Source organism: Canis lupus, chromosome 10, assembly GCF_048164855.1.
Source record: "Canis lupus baileyi chromosome 10, mCanLup2.hap1, whole genome shotgun sequence".
Lineage (NCBI taxonomy): Eukaryota > Metazoa > Chordata > Mammalia > Carnivora > Canidae > Canis > Canis lupus.
Genome location: NC_132847.1, coordinates 36727528 through 36752473, shown reverse-complemented (window position 1 = coordinate 36752473; position 24946 = coordinate 36727528). Strand labels below are relative to the sequence as shown.

Sequence of the window (24946 nt, the reverse complement as noted above, 5' to 3'; positions counted from 1 at the left end):
TCCAAAGGAAATCTAGGGAGAATTATATAGTCTTATGCTACTTGACTCATACTCTGCTGGTTTTGATACTTAGTGTATGAGATATCACTCATGATATGCTTACCCGTGTGCTTAGAATAATCCAAGCTTTAAGTAAATAATGGTAGGTATGATTAGCTATTTAGTTAGATGCTTTGAGTTGAAGAGAATGTTATGGATAATTCATAATTTAAAATTTCTTTTCCTTGTTGCCTAGGAACACTAAACAAAACTCAAATAGGTGGCTTTCGATCTTGTGGGTCGGTTCTCTTTAGAATGTGTAACATTGTGTTACAGGAAGCAGTCCTTCACATGCCCTGTAGGGAAGACCTGTAGGAAGCAGCCCTTCACACGCCCAATTCCATCTTCTCCAAATTCAGTCAATACACCTACTTTTTGGGGGGATTACTATGATCCATAGTTCCCATTGACATTGAGACCAACTAGTAGTTTGATTTTACTGTGGGAGATGGGTTGGTGGAGTGACCCAAGTAGATCACAGCCTCTATCTCTTGGGTTCACCATGTCTCCAAGGTAATTAGCTGTGTTTTCTCAGGTTTTGCTTGAGTTCAAGATCCAGGATATGCCATTTCACAAGTATACTGCCATTTTGCATTCACAGTGGATAGGGGTTCCCTTCATTTGTACTTACATTAGGCATTAAAAATGACTTCCTCCTCTTGCTTCTCTCATGGTTGTGCTCTCAAGGCGAGAAGCAGAGGAGTGTGGGAGTGAGGGTCCTCAAAGACAGTGACTGGGGCCTGTACCAAACCTCCCACACTGGTCCACTCTGGTAGTTTTTAAAAAAAATTTTTTTCCCACTCTGGTAATTAATCACAGCATACACCTGGCAGCTATGGCTCAGGATTCCTGGTCTTTTCACAAGATAGTCCTCCATGTCAGTCTTGTTGGAACCAACGGCGATCACTGTTTTCTTCCTACTACTTGCTCAAAAGTCAGAGAAAGCCTGATAAACGCTTATTAAATTAACTGACCTGCTGGTGTTGCCCCTCAAAATATGGTGAGTAACTTTTTAGAAAGTCTTTTCTTGGAGAAGAAACATCTGTATGATGTTGGCAATTTCTTTCCAGATAGATCTATGATTCTAAAAAGGAATATTCCCACTTGGGACAAAAGCCAACTTCAATATCAGTTAGTTTTTAGCTCATGCATGGGATTGAACAAATTCTACATATAAGAAAAATTCTTTTCAAAGCTTCTCCTTTATTTATGGACCTTATAAATATGACCACTGGAAGATTGCTTGCAGGATTATGGGATTTATTTTGTGTGTTTGCCATGAGGATGAAATAGAGTTTTGGAGTTATTGAGGCCAGACGCAAAGGGAAATTAAATAAGCCTTATGGATGAAAAGAAATTTTTTAAAAGTGCCCTATAAGACATATCAGGTAATAAAGCACCAGGGCCAGATGGATACACAGCTGTATTGTACAAAACATTCAGTCATAAATTACTTCCAATTTTAGAAGAGGTTTATAAACATGCTCCAGGAACCAAAGAAACTTCTTCTTCTTTCAATTTTACTGGCAAGAAAAAAGAAATGTATGGGCTATAAAATTAATTTTATTCCTTAACTCTAACTAAAAAGCTATGGCTGTTAGATTTATAAAGCTATTAAGCAGTATGTTTGCCTGGATCAAGTGGATTTATTCTACGGAAAATTTCTGGAAAATGATATTTACTACTTAGTTAATCTTACAAATCCAGTACCAGATAATTGAAAAAAAAATAGGTATGGCTAGAGGCCTTTACCTAGTGAATTGAATTGCTGAGTAAAAGCACTCATTTCAAAGAAATAGTCATAGAAGGTTTTCTGTAGAAATTTCAGGACTATCCTGAATCCAGGCAGGATAGAAATGGCTTTCTCATTTTTAGGAATATATCCTTGGAATAATCATGTGTATATTAAACTGTTTAGTATCATACTTGTTTCTTAGGGTGTAGTTCAAAATAGTAGAAAAACCGGAAAAAATCTTTATGCCCAACACCAGGTTTAGTAAATTATGGTATATTCACCCCATGGATATTATGTAGTTTATTGCAATTAATATAGAATATTTAATACCAGAGAGATGGCCATCATATTTTAAGTGGTAAAAACAGGCAAAGCAAGCCTTTGTGGTATGATTTGCTTTATGTAAAGTAATAGAAAAAAGTTTGTGTGTCTTCAGGGTCCAGCAGGGGGTCTTGTTAGAGCCAACTAAACATTGAAAGCCTAGACAGCCAGGAATGCCCTTGGCCCAGGCTGCTTGGGGGGTGTTGGTCAGGAGCCCCAGCTCATCTGCAAGGCAGTTATCAGGCATTCCTCTCTGGTGGGAGACCTTGCAGCTCCTTTGCTCTGGGGGAGGACAGAAGAGCCACAGCAGGCAAGGCCAGAGCTGCCATTTGCTTGGACGTCTCATATCTGACAGTGGCTAATTTTTTTTTTTTTTTTTAAATAACAACTCGATAAGCTTTTAGGTCTCTAAAGGACATTCCACTAACAAGAATCACCATACTCAAGGGAATCTACACCTCCCTTTCTGATTTAAAGCTCATTTACAGAGGCCTCTGGGTGGCTCAATCACATGGGTATCTGCCTTTAGCTTGGGTTATGATCCCAGGGTCCTAGGATCAAGCCCTGTGTTGTTGGGCTCCCTGCTCAGTGCGGGTCTTTCGATGGTGGGGGATGTCTGCTTCTCCCTCTCCCTCCAACCTTACCCCCTGCTCATTTTCTCCCTGGCTCTTTCACTCTCTCAACTGAATAAATTTTAAAAATATAAAAAAAATAAAGCACATTTACAGCCTTCCCCAACCCAGATGAAATTTACCAGCCAAGGCTCATCTGAATCACTAAACAACATCGCTTATCGCTATACACGGAATAGCTGTGTCCCTCCCCCCAAATTCTTAGGTTGAAATCCCTGCCCCCAAGATTAGGGGATGATGCCATGGGGGAGGTGATTAGGTTATGAAGGCAGAGCCCTCATGCATGGAATTAGTTCCCTTATAAAAGAAGACTGACAAAGCTCCCTTGCTCCTCTGCCTTATGAGGTTACAGCAGGTGGTCTAGGAAGTGAGCCCTCATCAGACTCTGCCAGTACTTCGATCTTGGACTTTCCAGCCTCCAGAACTGTGAGAAATAAGTTTCTGTTGTTTATAAGCCACCCAGTCCTTGGTATCTTTGTTACAGATGCCCAAATGGATGGACGCTTAGTGTCATAATTCGCATTCCACCTGTTGAGGAATCAGGTGTTTTGGTGGTCAGTTTAAGACAGGAGCCAGGCTGGGGTGACAGTCCAGCCTTTATTCACTCAGTGCAAGAGGCCAGAAGAGGCACCTCCCACCTGGTGTTGTATTTGCCTTGTGGAGTCAGACCCCTTACCTTTATCACGTCTCCAGAACATAGAGCTAGAATGTCAACTGAAGGGCCAGTTTTCATAGATCAGGGCTTTTAACCCTTTACAGGTAGTATTTGTTACCTTAACCCTCTTTACTTACTCTCTGCTTCTTTTCTTTTGTCCCTTTGGATTTAAGTTACTTTCATGTGTCATTTCCTTTTTAGTTGTTTGGTGACTTGGCTAAAAGTTTCCGTGCTCCAGGGTAAAGCGTCTGATGTTGTATAGCCCTGGGCATGCCCACAGTCCCTGTGGGATGACAGTAGCTTTAGCAGGGCTGGCCTGGGCTATCTCTCCCCTCATCTTCCTGTTAGCCTGTCCCCTCTGCTGGTTATACACCCAGCTAATAGTCTTCACTCATATCCAGCTGGATTCTCTCTTGTTTGGAACACTCTGCTGGGATCTGAATTGGTCTACAGTCTTATCTAACTAAATTTGAGTCCTTCCTCAGGAGTAAATGTCTTTGAGGTCAGGATTTGAGGTTTTGTTTTGATCCAAGAGGGTTATTTTTAGCTATCTTTTCCCTTCGTTCTGTTTAACTTCCACTACCATTTAGCTTATTATTCTTATAAAGTTACCAGCCTTCTCTTAAGTGCTTACCATGAAAATCTCCACTGCTCCCACAGTGTCCCAGGGTTGAAACTTCCCCATACCATGTTCCAAATAAAATCATTCCTTCGGGGAGAGATTCTAAGCTCTCTGTTCTTACAGCTTGTCTCTGGGCAAGGTCTATGTTCAACTGCTTTAGAGCTTGGGGCAGGGACATGGTCTATGCCCCTCTGAAGGACGCCCCTGCTTGCTGAGCTGGGTGCTGCTTGGGGGAGTAGCCTGTGGTCTTCTCAGCTTGCCTCTCCTGCTCTGCCTGGGATGGAGCTTCTGTCTAAATGCTTTGAGGGTGATGGAAAGTAGCCCTGGACCTCTCAGCTATTCTTGCCTGGGATAGAACTTCCTCAACATAAACCAAGTTGGGGGGGATAAATGCCGGTGGCCTGGTTCTCCCAGAGATACTGGGGCCCCACACTGAGAGCTGGGGCACTTGGACACCCCATATGCTAGGCTGCACCGGCTGAGTTAGTGTCTCCATCATGTTGGGCTGGAGGGAAGGGAAATGCCACCACTTCTTGCTATTCTAACTGAGATCTAGTTGATTTTCTTGAGTAAATATTTCTCTAAAGGCTCTTAAAGTGTTGTATGCTCTTAGGAGAATTTCTAGAGGCATAAAATTCTTTAAAAAATAATAATTTTGACTAGTTACAGTTGTTTCATTGGGGAGGTTTGCAGAGCTTTTTTCACTGCTCTTCTAGAAATCTATCCCCCTCCCCGTCTTGTTTATAATTTATATGTGTCTCAAGGACCATTAGCCTGATGTCATTTCATTAATACTACACATTTATTAAAAAGATGGAAAAAATATCTCACAGTCTCTTAATGGTTATCCAGAGGGATGAGGAATTATGTTGATTTAAGTACTTTAAACATTTAAAAATTATTTTATTATCTGTATTTTTTTGCCTCAATTTTTTTTTTTTTGAAATGAGAAAGAAAAGCTTTTAATAAAAGAAGCAAATAAATACAGATTGTTTTTCTCTTGACGGCTGGGAAGGTGGCACAGGCATGCAACCCAGCCTCCCTCTTCCTGAGAGACTCCCTGGCAAGAAAGATGTCTTGGTCAAATGTCTTTATAAACATATTAATGACAGACTTCTTGGCAGCCGCCCTAATGGCTTTCTAAGATGAGAGTCTTAATTGTGGAATATTTTTAGCATAGCAGAATGTACCTGGTCTGTCTAGAATTGATTATGGTAAACAGACCAGGATCTATGGATTTATGGGGCCTGGCTTCCTGGAAAAAGTCACATAAGCTATAGTTGGGGGAGATCATCGAGAGGACACCACTGCTGGTTGACCCTCCAGCTGGACTCCAGCGATCCGAGGCTCGTGACCCCTTCCCCTGTCCTCCCCTGTCCTCTCCTGTCCTGGGAGTGTACGTTCGGCCCAGCATTCCTGTGGCTGGAGCTGTTTTAAGGACATAGCCTGGAGAGAGCAATGTGTTATTGAGATCATCTGGACTGAATATGTAACTGAAACCCAGTTGAGACCTCTGAATAAACTGTAAAGACTGGCAGCCGGGTGTGGAGATGGACTCGTCTCACGGCCACCCAAGACAAGCCTTGTAAGTTAAGTTCCCTTGATTATTAGACCTGCCAGCCGTCCATCTAGGGTGCTCGGCCTCTCTCCCCAGTCTCTCCCTGCCTCCCGTGGGCTGGGGCCAGTGTGACAGCCACAGCTATGTAACTATAGGAATAAAAAAGATATTTGATGCCAGAGATAGCTTTTTTGGTGTAAGTGACGATTGCATATGTTAGATATTGACAAACAACACAAGAAAGGACTTGGGAAGCTGAATCAGGGGTCCTGGGCCTCTCCCTGCTGTTTATAACACCTAAGGGCAAAAAAAATCCTTGATTCTGGTGAGCCTGATCTGAGTATCCAATACTTTGTCTTGTTTTAACATCTAAGTAAGAAAAAGAGCTTCTTTCTCAGGAGCACTTGTGAGTGTCAACACTTTACGGAAACAGTCTTAGAAATCACTGAACTCTTTCCTGGTAAATGATAAGTAGTTAAATTCAGGAGAAGCACGGAGCGTCCACTCACTGTCAGCACTGCTATTTATAACATGAATCGCGTATATTTTATCCAACAATTGGATAATGCAGCTTTAGGTCCTTTTATTTTTTCCTGAAAACTAATTTGCTCTAATTTGGCGATTCACTGAAATAGTTTTCTGGGAATTGATTTTTAGTGAATTGGACTGCTTCCAGATGATATGATTAAAAAATAAAAATATTTACCCCAGTTCCTCTGGCATTTCCATGGTGCCTGAGTATAAAGAGAAATTACTGAGAGTTGTGGAAAGTGAGTATCCTTTTCCTCAGTTATGAGAAATCTCATGTTTTGGGTCTGTTTTATGCCTTTTTTTTTTTCTGTCTCATGTAGTAAAAGGCTTTCTTTTTTATGTTAAATTGATACACCCCTTGGAGAAAATATGAAAAATAGAGAAAACACATATTTTTAAAGTTTTAATTTTAATTCCAGTTAGTTAACATACAGTGTAATATTAGTTTCAGGAGTACAATGTAGTGATTCAACAATTCTATACATTACTCAGCGCTCATCACAACCAGTGCACTCCTTAATCTCCCATCACCTATCACTCATACTCCGCCCACCTCCCCTCTGGTAACCATTAGTTTGTTCTCTGTGGTTAAGAGTCTATTTCTTGGTTTGCCCCTCTCTTTTTCCCCCTATGCTCTTTTGTTCTGTTTCTTAAATTCCACATATATTCCATAAATCCTATGATTTTTTTCTTTCTCTGATTAACTTATTTTGTTCTTTTTTATGGCTGAATAATATTCCATTACATGTATATATCCATTCATCAGATAATGGACCCTTGGACTCCTTCCATAGCTTGGCTACTGTATATAATGCTTCTGTAACAGTGTGTGTGTGGGGGCATGTATCCCTTTGAATTAGTGTCTTTGTATTCTTTGGATTAATACTTAGTAGTGCAATTGCTGGATCATGGGGTAGTTCTATTTTTAACTTTTTGAGGAACCTCCATCCATACTGTGGTTTTCTACAGTGGCTGCACCAGTTTGCATTCCCACCAGTGGTATAAAAGGATTCCTTTTTCTTTACATCTTCACCAACATGTGTTTCTTGTGTTTTTGTTTTTAGCCATTCTGACAGATGTGAGGAGATACTGCATCCAGGTTGTTTTGTTTTTGTTTGTATTTTTTTTTATTGGCTGCTTGGAGTTTATTTTCCACTAGGTATTAAGTACACAGTTACAGGGTTTCATGAAGGTTTGCGTGTGGCTTGGATAGTACAGAGTGGGGTTCTCTCAACTTCCTTCTTGGTGTTTTGCTGTTTTGATATAAAAGAACCCAAGCATTACTGCTTGCTGCAGCCTATCTTAGTCTATAGGAGGGGAAGGGGGACTCTGATGAGCCTAGAGCCTCTTGAAGCCTGGTGATGGCCCACTCAGGATTGAGGCTTGCTGTTGGCTTTGCCAAGCTGGCCATAGGATTGCTTCCTCATGGCTTCCAGAGCCAAGTCACAGATGATTGTACAGCTGGAGGCCTGAGAAGACTTTGAGCATTCTGGGGACTCCAGCACTGTAGCCATGAATGGGGATTTCTAAAGAAGAAGCTTGCCCACCAGTGACCCTGATTGGCCATGGGGAGACTGGGGTGGTGAGGGGCAGGTTCTCCAGGTGCTTCCCCAGGAACTGTTACTGGAAGTAGAACCCAAGTAGTGCTGGTAGTAATCGTGAGTGGCCATGAGCTAGCTGCTGGAGGGGATGTCTGCCATGCTGTTGTTTGTAGGCTAGTAGAAATCCTGGGTGGCAACCCCTCTCAGGCCTCTGCTGGCAATCACGGTGGGCAAGGGGTCGGGCCATTAGGGTGTGGAACTCATTCGCAGAGGAGAAGGCTGAAGGCAGCTCCTGAATCCAGGAGTGGGTAGGGTCTACGCTGTAGTTTTGATTTGCATTTCCATGATGATGGGTGATGTTGAGCATCTTTTTATGTGAGAAATATCTAGAAAAAAGTTGCTATAGCCAATGTCAGAGAAAGTTACTTCCTGTGCTCTTCCAGGATACTTATGGCTTCAGGGCCTCTTATTTAGGTCTTATTTAGGTATTTACATTTGAATTTATTTTTATATATGCTATAAGAAAGTGGTCCAGTTTCATTCCTTTGTGTGTAGTTATCCAGTTTTCACATGCCATTTGTTAAAGAGACTATCCTTTTCCTGGGATATTCATTCCTCCTTTGTAAAAAAACACATTTTTAAAAAGATTTTATTTATTTATTCATGAGAGACAGAGAGGCAGAGACATAGGCAGAGGGAAAAGCAGGCTCCACGCAGGGAGCCTGATGTGGGACTCGATCCCAGAACTCCAGGATCACACCCTGAGCTGAAGACAGATGCTCAACTGCTGAGCCTCCCAGGTGTCCCAAAAAACCATTTTTTAAAAAGATTTTATTTATTTATTTATTCATGAGAGACAGAGAGGCAGAGACATAGGCTGAGGGAGAAGCAGGCTCTTGCAAGGAGCCCGATGTAGGACTCCATCCCAGGACCCTGGGATCATGCCCTGAGCCGAAGGCAGACCCTCAACCACTGAGCCACCCAAGTGCCCCTCCTTTGTCAAAAATTAATTGACCATATAATTGCGAGTTAATTTCTGAGTTTTCTATTCTGTTCCATTGATCTATGTGTCTATTTTTGTGCCAAGACCAAACCGTTTTGATTACAAAGCTTTGTAATACAATTTGAAGTCCGGAATTGTGATGCCTTCAGGTTTTGCTTTTCTTTTTCAAGATTGCTTTAGTTATGTGGGGTCTTCTGTGGTTCCACTCAGATTTTAGGATTATTTGTTCTAGCTCTGTGAAAAATGCTGTTGGTATTTTGATAGGGATTGAGCTGAATGTATAGATTACTTTGGGTGGTATAGACATTTTTACAATATTTGTTCTTGCAGGCCATGAGCATGGAATGTCTTTCCATTTCTTTGTGTCATCTTCACAGGAAATGAATCACTTTTTATACATTTTAATACATTTTTCCCCATCTTTTCTTTATGGTATAGGTTTCTCTCACATGTTTGTAAATCGTTCTGAAAGAGTTAAAACATTTTAACATCCTAGACTTCATTTTAGGTAGGATATTCACTTAAGTTTACTCAAAGAAATTAGCCAGACATCTCTCTGAATTATCCAATTATTCAAATGTACTGAGTCATCAGAGCTCACCAAATTGCTTGTTTTTGTTTCTTCCTGACATACACTGGTCCTGTGAACATAACAATAGGCTTAGAAGAGAGAAAACATCCCCTTTAGATAGGGGCAGCACTTCAATAAGATGTAAGGAAGGAAACTGATGAAGAGACTTTAGCCTTCAGGTGCATTTACCTGTCCCTGGGTAAGTCATGTAACTTCCATGACAATTTCCCAGGTGTGATGAGGGACTGGACAGGGTATTACTGTGGTCCTTTCCAGGTGGAATAGCCAACAGCCATGGAAAGGCATTAGGCCATGTTTCAGGGACTTTCCATTGTATGTAAAACATTGCTCTCACCTATAGAATTCTTCTGTCACCAAAATACAAATGCATTGTATTTAAAAGGATTTTTTGGTTAATTCAGCTTGGATTGAAACACATTTTCTGGGCAGCCCAGGTGGCTCAGTGGTTTAGCGTCTGCCTTCCGCCCAGGGCCTGATCCTGGAGACTGGGGATTGAGTCCCATGTCGGGCTCCCTGCATGGAGCCTGGGTCTCTGCCTCTCTCTCTCTGTATGTCTCTCATGAATAAATAAAATCTAAAAAAAAAATAAAAAATAAAAAATAAAAAATAAAAAAAAGAAACATTTTCCCACATAAATAATGTTAAACATAATGGTTCAATTTCCAGCTAGATGGCTAACAGAGAGTTCTAATAGTATCATTGGTTTTTATTTGCTTCTGTGTCATAATGGATCCTATGTTCTATCTGGAATTTATAAGTTCAGTAACATATCACATATAAATAGCATACAGCCACGCTAGTCTTTAAATGCAAATCTTCTCTTTTCCTCTTCTTCCTCACTGTCCACACTCCAACAGGAAAGCAGAGAGTAATACCAAAAATAACATCAGCTAATATTTACTGTAGGTATATTATGTTCTAGTCATTGCATATTCTGTATATTTTATTATTTAATTCCCATTACTTTCCCCATTTCATACACGAGCAAACTGAGACTAAGAATTCAAGTGACCTGTCCAGAGAAATACAGCTGTTAAAATGTGAAACCAGGTCTGAGGCCTCCGAACCCTGTGCTCTTGCCTGCCCCCTTGTGGCAGCAGTGCTCCTGAAGGCCTGGTCCACAACCCCCCCCCCCCCCCCCCCCCCGCCCAAGTAGCGGTAACCAATGCCTGTTGCCCAAATGTTTCCGTAGTAAGAATCCCCTTACATGCCTTCCTCCGCCCTCGGACTAGCTCAGTTGCCCCTCGTTAGGCTCTCACAGCCTTGAATTTAGAGTACTCATGACTTTCATACTAGCATCTGTGCAATAACTTAATTACTGTCTCCATGCTTCACTAGACGTAAGCTCCGTGGGGGAAAGGACCCTCTCTGTCTTCACCTTTGTTCCCCCACCAGGAGCGTTGTTGGGTCCCCGTTCATATATTTAGAACAGATGAGTGGGAGCTCTGCTTTTATGGGAGCAGAGAGAGAGGTGCATTTGTGGGAAGAATCCGGACCTCAGTGTCTTGGGGGCAAGGTTGGGGCTCCCATATGGACGGATCTGGGGGGCAGTCACAGGTGTGTAGCTCCTAGGATGGCATTAGGATCACTCTTCTGTCAGGTCATTGCATTGATCTTCAAGTAGTTTCCTTTGAGACAGTTTCCAAAGAGTCAAGAGGTCTACCATCTGCACAGTAATTTCTCACAGAGCTCTGTTTCCATAATCCTTTGGTTCTTTACATTTTTTGGTTATTTATTAATTTTACATTTCCCCCAGCTTTATCGAAGTATCATCAACAAATAGCATCACGTGAATTTAAGTGTACAGCTTGAAGACTTGGTCCACATATGTACTCTGAAATGAGTACCCCAGTGTTCTTAATTGAGGCTCCTCTGCAGAGGCCTTGGTAAATATTTGGGGGTTTCTTTTTTGCTTTGGGGAAGAAGCCTAACGCACTAAGCCCAAGGCCCTCAGCATCTCATCTCATTTCCTGCAAGTGTCCAGTGTAAAGGCTCCTCTAGGGCCAGTCTCCCCGGACTCTGTCCTCATTGTGGCCTCTCTTCCCTCTATCTGCCTTCAAACTACTTCCACTTCACGCTCTCCTCCTTTGCTAAACCCTAGTGGCCCCGTAAGGCCCAGTATCTATCTACCTTCTCCGCACAAAGCCTTTCAAGGCTGACCCTCTTTTTTTTTTTTTTTTTTTGACTTAGGTTTTTATTTTTTATTTATTTATTTTTATTGGAGTTCAATTTGCCAACATATAGCATAACACCCAGTGCTCATGACTTCAAGTGCCCCCCTCAGTGCCCGTCACCCAGTCACCCCCACCCTGCGCCCACCTCTCCTTCCACCACCCCTCGTTCGTTTCCCAGAGTTAGGAGTCTCTCATGTTCTGTCTCCCTTTCTGATATTTCCCACTCATTTTTTCTCCTTTCCCCTTTATTCCCTTCCACTATTTTTTATATTGCCCAAACGAATGAGACCATATAATGTTTGTCCCTCTCCAACTGACTTACTTCACTCAGCCTAATACCCTCCCGTTCCATCCACGTTGAAGCAAATGGTGGGTATCTGTCGTTTCTAATGGCTGAGTAATATTCCATTGTATCCCTAGACCACGTCTTCTTTATCCATTCATCTTTCGATGGACACCGAGGCTCCTTCCACAGTTTGGCTACTGTGGACATTGCTGCTAGAAACCTCGGGGTGCAGGTGTCCTTGCGTTTCACTGCATCTGTATCTTTGGGCTGACCCTCCTGCACCCAGAGCTGCACCTGCCCAGCCAGTGCCACCCCCACCCCCCGTCCTGCCTTCTCTCGGCGCAGAGCCTCCCCGGGTGGGGTGGGGTCGCAGGGTCGCCTGCCTTGCCCCCCTCCCCGACCGTCCCGCCGCGCTCGGCCCTGGAAGCGGCTGTAGTACCGCGCGTCCTTCGGCAGGTGGCAGCCTTCACAAACGGAATTCAGGCATTTGGTGGTTTTGCTCTACAGGATAGTGTCCCTAATGAGAGGCGCAGATGCCCCGAGCAGCTACCTCAGCTGATCTTGTTCACTAATTAGAAACATTCGCTTCCTCGGAGTCACAAAAATGTTCCCACTATTATTCTGTTTTGTGAAGGGAAACAGTCTGAGTTGTCATTTAAGTGATTCCATTTCCAGCTCTCATGTGTTTGGAAGATCAGAAGATACCAAAACAAAGCTCTTCTTTTATTATTATTATTATTTTCCCAGAGAATGAGGGAGGAATCATGATCCTTTTTTTTTTTTTCAATTTTGGTATGCAGTTTTTCTTTTCACAAAATGATGAAGATATTAAAGTTGTATGTAGGGATCTTTATCATTAAAAGCAAGAAGAAGGGGAGAATGTTTTTAAAGACAACGGTAGACGGCTAATTGACAACAACATAAAAAATGGGGCATATCATTTAGAATTCGTTCTGTCTTTAACAAGAATGTTTGAGAATTGGTTGCTTTATGAGATGGAGAAGTTTGGTACCTGACACTGGCACATTAGGTACCCGGAGCCTTCTGGAAACTTGACATAGGCATTGCACTTGATAAAGATCACTCCCTCTCTCAGTTCATACCTTGACTGTGGCTACTCACTGAGGCATCTTGCTTGAACGATAGGTGCACTTCCTTTTCTTGTAGTATCCCTCCAGGGCTTTGGTTCCCTACTGTAAATTTTACTTCCTGTGTTGTTTTCTCTCAGATCATCCAACCCCTAGAATCACTTTACCTCAAACTATCTTCATTTATGTGTGCAAAACAAGTACAGTAAATAGGAATTGAGATAGAAATTTAGCAAGCAAATGGAAATGTGTACTTCTACATATATGTTGTGCTCTTCAGAGAAACAATGTGGAAGGGCCATATATTTATTTTAGCAATGAATCAGTGTCTTAAAACATTTTAAAACTTCTCTTTGGGTTTTATTTCAGAGCCTGTTGTGGTGGGATAAGCTCGGGTCTGAGGTCATTCCATGGATCCTTAGGTCTTAATTCTGCACACCCCTTAGCATTCTTGTGCTCTCCAGATGGTATTTATCTCCTGAGCTTTGTATCACCCTAGGAGTAACAAATGCACTAATATCTCCTCTAATCTCTCAGGGCCGGCTTCGAACATTCTCTCATTTGCAATTTGGGTACAGAAGACTTTACTCCTTAGAGTCTTGGTGTCTGACCTGAGAAATGAGGAACTTCAATGGTCTCTACACCACTTGTGGGTGGATCTTTAATTTCCGTTGGACTCCCACATCTCCGAGGTCAGACATCTTTAGGATTGAAAACATATTTTCTAATTTACAGAAAAATATGCATAAATATATCCCTATACTCTGTCCGTTTTAATTTTTTCATTCTTCATAAAGTCTTGCCATGCTTTCTTAGAGAGTGTTTTGCCTAAATATGAATTATGATACAGAATTTAGGTTAATCTCAATCTTTTTATAATTTCCTATATCCCAAACCTATTTTAGTTATTGTAGTTACTCCCAACACCTCTTATATTTTTTGAAGATTTATTTATTTATTTATTTATTTATTTATTTATTTATTTATTTATTTTTAAAGATTTTATTTATTTATTCTTGAGAGACACAGAGAGAGAGAGAGAGAGAGGCAGAGACACAGGCAGAGGGAGAAGCAGGCTCCATGCAGGGAGCCCGATGTGGGACTCGATCCCGGGACTCCAGGATCACGCCCTGGGCCAAAGGTGGATGCTCAACTGCCGAGCCACCCAGGCATCCCTATTTATTTACTTTAGAGAGAGAGAGAATCCTTAAACAGATTCCCCAATGAATGCAGAGCCCATCAAGGGTCTTGATCCCACAACCCCGAGATCATGACTGGAGCCAAAATCCAGTTGGCTGCTTAACCAACTGAGCCACCCAGACGTCCCTCAGCACCTCATATATTAATTACATTTCATCTGTATCAATTGCTTAGGGGTGATCAGTTCAGTGAAATCTCTTGTTTGAATATCAGTTTGTAAGGGATGGCACAAGCTCATAGGAATATACCGTTTGCAAATATATTCACTCATTTATTAATCAGTAATCGGCTAGTATGTTCATTTATTCATGTATTCATTCACTCAGCTGCCATCGACTGAGCATATACTCAGTGCAGCCATTTATTACTGCATTGGTGACAACAGCAGGAAACAAGACCCTTGAGCTAATTCAGTCCCAGGGGAGCTTGCTGTCTGGTAGGTTGCCACTTTTGTAAGGGAATTGAAAGTAAAATACTGTTCAGGGAGCACCTGCTGTGTTACTTTCACTTTCAGCTCCTTTCACTGATGGAATGTCATTTAATCCTCACAACATTTTTCAGGTTGGGTATTACTAGAGTAATTTCTATTTTATTCCAGTGGTAAAATTGGGGGAGGTGGGATTTGGACCCAGAGATCCAGCCCCCCTGGGCACCCCAATGTGGACATGACCATCTTGGCCTCAAAGTTTGGTTGTCTGCACCATATTCAGTTCCCTTTCATTAATCTGCCATATTTTAGCTTAGACTTTACGGTAACAAAAATATAAGCTGAGAATAGTAGTGAGAGACAATCCTCATGTAGTTTTTATTCTGTGCAGGGCACTATTCTAAGTGCTATATATGTATTCATTTAATTTTCACAAAATCCTGTGAAAGAGATATCATTTTATTTTATAGGTGAGGGATCAGAAGCACAGAGACATCAAGTAGGTGGCTGGGTTGGGATTTGAGTCCAGATTGAGTGTCAGGGTTCGTGGCATGAATCACCATGCTATCCTGACACTAAATAGTTGAACCCCCACTATGTAACCATCCACATGATAACTCCCTCCTTCCACACTATTTATTTATTTATTTTTCCTTCCACGCTATTTAGCCAGATATAGCTAAGTACTTCCTGTCCATGTGTCAACATGCATGTGCCTATTCATGGAGCAACTGCGCATGAGGTACAGGCTTTGTTGGGGTTGTTCTAGAGTTATTCATGCTTGGCCTTTCACAGTCTGCTGGCAAGAAGTGACTGAAATGGCTTCTCAGGGCCACGGGAATTTCAAAGTCACCTGGAATATTAGTCATGGTGGACAGGCCTTGGTAATGACTATTGCAAAATGGTCTTTTTTGTAACTATGAAAGGAAGGATTTTAGAGGCCTCCTTGGTTTTAGATTTTAAAAATGCTTACAAGTCCCCCAGTTTACTTAGAAATACCTCCCTCTGTGTTTACCAGCTTACTGCCTGTTTTCTTTCCAGCCAGGGTTTGCTGGAGACTTAGTATGGGCCCACATGCTGGGTTTGCCATTAGATTTTTTTTAAAACTGTATTGCCTTTGGGTTACACAAGCAACTCTTTGAACATAATTTGATTTTTAAAAAAAGCAACTGTATTATTTTTAAACAAAGCTTTATTTTTTTAAAGTCATAGTTTATTTTATGAACTATATATGGCAGACCTTCAAGCTTGGTGGGCTGTTTTAAATAATGAATATATGTTTATGAAGATGTAGCTGTACAGCAATAACATAGAGTCTTAGCTGTAAGAAGTCTCCAATATATCCACATCCTTTGAAATCAGAACAATTTTCTGGAATGGTTAAATTGCTTTTGTGGTCAGTTATGGCATTATCATAATCTGTTGTTCCAAGTCACGCTATGGACTAGGACATTCTGTGTTTTTGCTCAGCTCACGCAACGCAATTTGCACTTCATCATTCTACTTAAGATAAAAGTGAATGTTCAATTAAGAAGTCATGCAACTACTGAGTAAAAGAGTCAGAAGACAACAATTAAAAAAAAAAATCCCTCCCAAGAACACACACACACGAACATACACTGTGTGTGTGTGTGTTTGTATGGTTAAAACAGAGTCAATTCATATTAGCATTCTGTCAGAGGAACTCTCCTTGAACTCGTCCATTGGTTCTGGCCAGTGCAGGTGTCCACCTATGACATGCCCGAAAGGCTCTTGACCTCAGGACTTATTGAGGATGAGGAGCACATTTGTTGAGTGTGGTTGCATCTACACGGGGGAAGAGAACCAAACACATGTTTTTACATGGGAGTAAGCAGATGTGCAGGACACTAAAACAACATCTGGTTTTAGGGTTCTCTGGTCTCCTCACAAAAGGATCGATAAAAATCTCTGAGCCAGTTGGGTCTAGAAAATGGTCTCTGTTCTGTCTTGCCTTTATTACCTTTTCTCTGGCTCTTCTTACTCTAGGTGACTGAGGGACGTCACTCCCTTGCATCACAGCCCTTATTACTATATTTGGGGGGAAATTCTCTTTCTTTTTATCTATCTTGGCTCTGAGCTCTTTATTTAGTTTTACTAGTTTTGACTTTATCAGTAAGTCTTGTATCAAAGTAATACTTGTACATATGTAAACATAATGGAACAGGACTAAGGACTTCTAAAGCCCCCGTCCCATTCCTCCCACCCTTCAACCCAGCCCTCCCTGAAAGTGATGGCGTTAAACTCTTTTAGTTGTTTCTTTTAGTATTTTTTATAGTATTTCTAACTGATATGCCTATGCTGATAGTTTGTATCTGTTCCCAATTTTAGACATTATTCTTTTATTGTGGATGAGGCTTTGGCTCTCTTTCTCTCTCCCCCATCTTCATTGCTTAGTCTGTTCCGGTCTCCTTTCTCATATTCTAGATGCACCCACAGTTTTGGTTAAACCATCGCTCAGCATTTCCATTATTATGACCATATAAGTTGTTCACTGCAGAAGCAAGTAATGTTTGGAAATTGTGTTTCCTTTCTCGTATAACTTTTTAATCTCGATGTTAATAATTGCTTTATTTTTTCATTTGCCTTGTTTGCTATGTATGCATTAATAGATTGTTTTCCAGGTGCCCGAACAGATTTGTCAAGCATCTTTCAATACTTTTTTTTAAACATGTAAACAATTGAAAAAAAAATCTGTGGATTCCTTCACTTCCATCTTCCCCATCTTCATCTGGCTCCTCACTCAACCTGGAGACTTTTCTTTCTGGGCCTGTAGCACTTATTTTCTGGATTCCTTGTCTTTCTTGTCCATATATTGATTTTCTGAAGCATTAACTTGCTTGAGAAGTGTGTTTTTGAATTCTTGGGCAGTTGGAAAATGTCTTTATTGTACACCACACCTTGATTAATTAATAGTGTTGCCTGGGTCCAGGTGGCTCAGTGGTTTAGCGCCACCTTAAGCCCAGGGCCTGATCCTGGAGACCTGGAATCAAGTCCCATGTCAGGCTCCCTGCGTGGAGCCTGCTTCTCCCTCTGCCTGTGTCTCTGCCTTTCTCTCTCTCTCTCTGTCTCTCTCTCTGTGTGTGTCTCTCATGAATAAATAAATAAAATCTTTAAAAAAAAATAGTGTTTCCTGGTATGGAATTCTGTTCACATCTGCCAGGATTTTGAAGGCCTTGCTTACTGTGTTTCATAAGTTAGGTATTTTTTTTTCTCCCTCCAACTTTATTGAGGTACAACTGATAAAATTGCAAGATACTTAAAGTGATGGGTTTTTTCATCAGGGAGACCCATGCCCTTTGCTTTTAGAAAAATTTTTAACTTTATTTCTTTAGCAATTTCTTTCCTCCTTTCTGCTGTCTCTGCCTGGATCTTCTGTTAATTGGATCATAGGTGTCAAGCCTAATTTTGAGTTAGAATTAGGAGTCAGTCCTGATTTTCTTTTATTCTATATGAGTCTTGGCTTTTCATTGTACTCTTCCAACCCTCATATTGAGTTTTAAAAAATTTTAGCCTAGACATTTTTCAATTTCAAAGAGCTCTTTATTTTTGATTTTTTAAAAAGATTTTATTTATTTATTTATTTATTTATTTATTTAGAGTTGGGCAAAGAGAGAATCTTAAGCAGGCTCCATGCCCAGCTTGGAGCCCAATGTGGGGCTCAATCCCATGACCCTAAGATCACCACCCAAACCAAAATCAAGAGTTGGATACTCAACTAACTGAGCCACCCAGTGCCCTGAAGATTTTATTTTTAAATAATCTCTACATCCGTTGTGAGGCTTGAACTCACAACCTTGAGCTCAAGAGTTGCACACTCCACTGATTGAGCTAGTGAGGTGCTCTGGTTTTTAATGTTGCATTGTTTTCTTTCTTGTTTCATGGATGCAGGATCCGCCATTAACTTTTAGGATATTAAGGATGGTATGATAGTGATCTTCTGTGTTCTGTATTCTACCATCAGAGAATGCGTTTTGAATACCTCCTAGGAGTCTGGCATTATTTCATACTAGAGATAGAGTAGTGCATGAAACATGGTCCCTGCTCTCACAGAATGTTTATCCAAGATTTTTGGGGCCTGAGCTATTTGCTGAGAATCAGAATGGCATGGGTACTTGGAGGAGAGAGATTAGGAGTTTAGTTTAGGAACTGTATTTGTTTCCTGTGGCTGCTATAACACATGACCACATAATACTTAGTGGCTTAAAACAAACAAAAATTTATTCTCTTACGGTTCTGGAGGTTGCAAGTCCAAAATCTGTTTCACTGAGACTGAATCAAGGAGTAGGCAAGGCTACATGTGCTTTCTATAGAGGCTCTAAAGGGGCATCTGTTTCCTTGACTTTTCCAGCTTCTAGAACTTTATTCTTTCCATCCTTTGACTTGCAGCCCTTTCTATCATCTTCAAAACCAGCAATCTTGTGTCTCACTTTAGCCATCATTAGTCAATATATCTTTGCTTTCTTTTATAGTCAAGTCTCCTTCTATTTCTCTCTTATAAGGACATTTGTGATTATATTTAGAGCCAATTGGGATAATCCAGGATAATCTCCCCATATCAAGATCCTTAACATACAAGGTTAAGATTTACTGGTGCCAAGAATTAGGACCTGGATATCTATGCAGGTCCATTATTCAGCCTCCTACTGGCATTTTAAGTCTGAGACACTTTTTAGACATTCAAGTAGAATGTCAAGTGGCAGCTGGTATGTCAGCCTTGGGAACCGTCAGCTTACATGTAATATTTAAAGTCAGGGGTTAAATGAGATCACCTAGCAAATGAGTGTAGAGAAAAAATAGAGGATTTCTAAGTCTGGGGAAGTTCCAAGTAGATGTTGGAAAGCTGAGGAAGAACCAGTAAAGTTGACTAATGGGTAACAGCTAGTGAAGTAGGAAGAGAACCAAAAAAGAAAGAACGTTGACTTTCACAGTGGGCTCAGAAGCAATAGCCCTTCTGAGAGTGTGGCTGTCAAGGAGCAGAGTAGTGGAAGGAAAAGATAGTATCAGAGATTTTTTAAAAAAAATCAACTTTATTAAGGTATAATTTCCGTATAATAAAATAATTTCCCATATACAAATATATAGTTTGATGAGTTTTGTACACTTGGGTAACCAGCACTGCAAGCCAGATTTATAACATTTCCATCATCTCTGAAACTCCCGCAGACTCCTTTGCAGTCAATCTGCCCCTGTTCCAGGCAAACATTGATTTTCTTTGTCACAGATTTGTTTTGCCTGTTCTAGAGCTTCATATAAATGGAATCATCCATGATGTAGTCCAATTTCTTTTGTTCACCATAATGTTTTTGAGATTCATCCATATTGTATCTACATCTGTTACTTTTTATTGCTGAGTGGTATATGGATATATCACCTTTGATTATCCCTTTATCCATGGACATTTGGGTTATAGGGACATTCTAGATTGGAGGTATTATGAACAGAACTGTAATAAAATTCATATACAAGTTTATGTATAGTTGTATGTTTTACTTAATCTTGAAATATTTAGGAGAGCAGTTGCTGGGTTATGTATGGCATTTTATGGTTAATTAGAAAAAGTATACGGTCAATTGGCAAGTGGTTGTACCACTTTACAATCCTGCCAGTAATGTATGAGCATTCTAGTTGCTCTGCATCTTTGTCAGCACTTGGTATTGTTACTTTTTAAAATTGTAGCTACTCTGGTGAGTATGTAGTAATATCTCATTGAGATTAACTTGAAATTCCTTAATGACTAAGGACATTCAAAATATTTTCCTGTGCCTCTTTGTCATTTGTTTAGCTTCCTTTGTGAGTTGTCAAAGTATTTTGCTAATTTAAAACAATGGGTTATTTGTCTTCTTATTGAGAACTAAGAGTTCTTTTCTGGGTACAAATCTTTTGCATATTTTCACCCAAATTGTGTGGCTGACCTTTTCATTTTTTTTTAACATGACTTTCAAAAAAATTTAAAAAATTTCATCTTAAAACATGTTATCAGTTTAAGTTTTTTAAAAAATGATTTTGTGTATGAAAAATCTTTGCCAATCCGTGATAGTGAGAAATTTTTCCTACGTTTTATTCTTGAAGCTTTGTGGTTTTAGCTCTTATGTGTTAATTCTATGCACACAATGAAGTTAATTTTGTTTATATGGATATCCTTCTTTTATTCTTTTCTCAGACTTATCAAGTTTGAGCCTTATTGAGTTTGTCAAAAATCAACAGACAGTATTTATAGGACTCCATTTCTGTTTCATTATTCTATAGGTTTATCCTATGTGAACATTACTGCAACTTATCCTAGGTCTTGAAATGCGTTAGTGAAAGGCTACCAACTTTGCTTGGGGGTGAGAAGATCCTTGTCTATCTTCTCATTAAAACAAAAATCACTACTGGATAATTGGAATCACTGTTATTTATTGGAATCTAGAGGAAGAGTACATGGGCTTAGGGCTGTGATCTAACATTTTTCACTGAGAGAATCCCATTATCAATGTCGAGTTTTCTCCCCTTTCGTGCTGTTCAGTTTCTATCAGTATATGTTACTGTCTCCTACAGGCTACATGGCTCCCAGCAGCAGGGCAAGGGGATGCAGACCCAATGTTTACTATGAAGGCCTTTCTTCATCTCCAAAGCTATGTGCTTCAGCCCTACTCTCCACTACCTGATAATTTTGAGTCCTTCTGGTCTATATTTTTCAGACATGAAATTTCCAGTCTCCTAAGCAAAGGGGAGAAGGCCAGGGCCAGGCTGCAGGGAACTGAAGAAAGGAAAAGGGCCCTTGGTGTTGATCATTCCTTACTTTGTATACAGATTTTTCTTCCTCGATCTCATTTCATTTCCTGGTTCCTGGTGCGTCTACCTCTGAGCCTTTTCGCAGTACCATGGGTGATCTGACTTTGTTTTTTAAAATCATTGTTCTCTGTCTTAGATACTGGATTTCTCCCCTTTGTTAGAGCTGCTAACACTCCCCTGTCTGCTTTCCATTGTTGAAAATTTGTTGATCTCACTCCTTGGCAGTGGTCTCCTCCCCAATTTTTGTCTTTGTGCATTTGTACATTTTTAATTCCTGTAATTTATTTTAGTGGCATTTCAAAAGGTAGTAGATAATATCCTTTCTTCATTCTACTTGTTATGTCAGATGTACCCTTTAAGGTAATAAATAAATAATAAAGATTTCAGGAATGCTATTCCTAAGGAGGTTTATTACCCCTTCAAGGATGCTCTGTAAAATAAATGTCTGTTGCTGACTACCTGATTATGACTTATTTTTCTACTTGCTGATTGTCATAGTCTTGCTCTCCAACCTCTGCTTTCTGGGCTGGGCACCTTCAGGCCCTATCCTGGGTTCGAGTTCTTCTCACATTGTACTAATGGCATTGCATGGTGGTCACACAGGTTCCAGGAGGATTTCTATTTCTTTTGGTATCAAGAGTATCTTCATAGCTAGAAATGATTTTTCTAGAAGCATAGACAACATTAAACATCACCTTGGACTAAAGGATTTTTTCCTACTTTCGTGGAGTCTTTATGTGGCCTATTCCAAATTTTAAACAATGTGTGTAACTGTCATATCAACCAGAGATCTTTCTTTAATTTCCAATACTTTATTCTAGTGCCTTGAAGCTGTGGCCTGTAGAAATCCATCCCCAGTAAGATTTCTGAAAATTTACAAGGAACTCACATTTGGATGGTCTTCTCTGACAACTGCATGTGTGTTTTAATTTGAGCTACACTGCTACAGCCTGCATGTGAATTCAGACCTCTTCAAATTCCAAAAAACCACCCTCACTCAAAGCATCTGTCAGTATCAAATTGAGAGGGGTCTTTACTGAGTAGAGATTGAGGGGAGAAGAATTTGATTCGGGTAGAGGTTGAGTGGAGAAAAGTTTGAACTATATACAGATTGAGTTTTTTTGTTTTGTTTTGTTTTTTGTTTTTTTAGAGATTGAGTTTTATTAAGAGTGAGTTATACAGAGGTTTAATTGAATGGCATGGTGGCAGATTTGGGGGACCTATGGAGTAGGGGTCATATTTCACATAGTAGAATAAACAAACAGAAGTCCATAACAAATTCCCCAACATCCTTTTGGGGTCATCTTTTGTCTCTTTCCAAAGGGAAAAGGGAGAAGGACTTTATCACAAGGCAGTGTCCTTGCTCCACTCTTTCCCCTTCTTTTTCTCCTCGGCCTCCCCCACTCATTCTAAAACAACAAAGAAATTCCTTTCCTTGTTTCCCTCAGAGCAATTTCAAGCTCTTCTTGGATAGCCAGATCCCTACTGTTTCAGTTTACACTCCAAGTGCTCATCAAAATGTTTCTCAGAGACTATTCCATTCCTAGGAGGGTATGATAAAATTGCTAAAATGATGCATTTTTTCCCTACCTTGCTTGTTACATCAAATTTAACTAATGATAAATTACAAAATACTGTTTATTTCTCTTCTTTCTTTTTGGAGTTCATTGAATAAAATGCCAGGAGTATATTTGTCAATACTGACATGGAGAACTAAAAGGAAAGCTCAATGCACTCTCCTTGGGGAACACTGACATAGATATTTGTATATGAGCCCATATTGGGATACTCCTCTCTGGTTCTAATAAATGAATTGGTCAAAATGGCAATGGTAGTTTTTTTTACTTTAAATGGAAACATGTCAAGTTGACTATAATGAAAGATGCTGCTCTACTTCACTGTTGCCGTATCATAATGTAAATCTCTGCATATGTATTTATGTAGTTATGAAATCCCACTGGGTGAGCCTACAAGTAGCTGAAGTGCCAGTTCCCACATTAGATCTGAAATTCCAACTTACAATAACAGGCGATGCACGTTTACCAGGTACTTAGCACTGTGCTAGATAGAAAAGATGTGTGAGTCACAGTTCTTCCCTTGAGGGATTTTGAGAAATCTTATTAGCAAAATAAGACATAAGCAGAAATAATTTCTCGATGATATGCAAGAGCATAAACTTAAAGGTGGGAGTAAAGCTCTATGTTTTGGGACTTGAGAGAAAGGAAGGCTATTGTAGTTTCGCCAGACAGAAAGCCTGTGGGAGGAAAATGAGGCTTCATTCCTAGCAAGAGGTGGTGCGCGGGAGAGGACAGGATTTGGACAAAGCTAGGGTTAAGGGAATGGATGAAAGAGAGATAGAAGAAGATGAAAGGAGTATTTCTTGGGGAATGCTAACAGTTGAGGTCAGCTGGGTCTGGTGGGCATTGACTGGGTTCTAGGGCAAAGAGACTGCTTTGTCGCACAGAGAGGAAGAAGCCACCACCATGTGACTATACATGAAGAACAAAGAATGATGGAAATGGCTATGAGTACATTTCAGTGTTGCACAAGTCTGTGTTTGCTTGCATAGTGCTTCCAGGTCTTTCTCAGCAGAAAGAAGGAGAACAAATGTTTCCTTCTCAATGAGAACGTTGTGAAGGGAAAACATTTTGGTAAGAACTTCAAGTTAATGTTTTGCATAATGTGGATGAGAAGAAAAAAACTGCTGTTGACGCCGTACCATGTGTGCCTGCCTTTGTCTGTTGACTTGCCAGCCCACTTTGAAATGAAACCCAGTTATTTATTTATTTATTTCTTAAAAAGATTTTTGTTTACTTATTCATGAGAGACACACAGAGAGAGGTAGAGACATAGGCAGAGGGAGAAGCAGGCTCCCTACAGGGTGCCTGATGTGGGACTTGATCCCAGGACCCCGGGGAAGCACGACCTGAGCCGAAGGTAGATGCTCAATCGCTGAGCCACCCAGGTGCCCAAAAATGAAACCCTTTAAAAACATATTTTCTCCTCAAGAGGAGCAGACTCGTGAAGCTTATTATGTGAGAGTTGATGAAGTCTCCATGGAGGTGCTTGTGCCATCAAAGATCACCGCCAATTATTCTATCAGAGTGAGGAAGGTTCTCCTGCTTACTGCGTTCTTTTGGGTATATTCAAACATTTTCTAACAGAACTTTTTTATTCCTAAAGCACCGAAGTGTACCTACAATTGCATTTCTGTCTTTTCAGACAAATCTGGCAGACAAGGAAGCTGGAGATGGTCTGAGGAACCAGGCTGTGGGGAGAAATGGTCAATTTTGACCCTCAGAGGCTCTCAGAGCTCTTTGAAGAACCCATCTCATATCATTCTAACACATGAAAATGCACCATGTTCTAGGATAAACTTCCTTAATGTGGAAATATCATTTGAGCTGATGTAATTTTACATTTGGTAAACATTTTAGTTGAATATTTCTTCATGTTAATTTTGCAGGAGTTAAAAAAAAATTGGAACAAATACTTTTTTTTTGTCTGCATAAGACTCAGTATTTTCAGAGGCTATTGATCAAACAGCCGGAAGGCCGTGGGCACTGTGTCTCTAGCGCCTAGCGCCTAAAAGCCCTGGAGGGAGGGCTCCCTGGGAGTTTCCCGCGGAGGAGGAGGGGACTGTCATCCAGTGCAGACTCTAGCAGTGGGCATGAGGACTCTGGGGCTGGCGCTTGTGCCCACCCCACCCCAGCTCCACTTCTCTGAGTTCTCACGGGCACCCCAGGG

General features: G+C 40.6%; 1 long non-coding RNA gene across 1 annotated transcript; it reads left to right on the top strand.

Moving 5' to 3' along the window:
- Window positions 1–860: 860 nt before the first annotated feature.
- LOC140641469 (uncharacterized) lies at window positions 861–24689 on the top strand. Its single transcript, XR_012037991.1, has 2 exons — window positions 861–1039; window positions 24422–24689. It is a non-coding gene; the product is annotated as an uncharacterized lncRNA (long non-coding RNA).
- The last annotated feature ends 257 nt before the right edge of the window (window positions 24690–24946 follow it).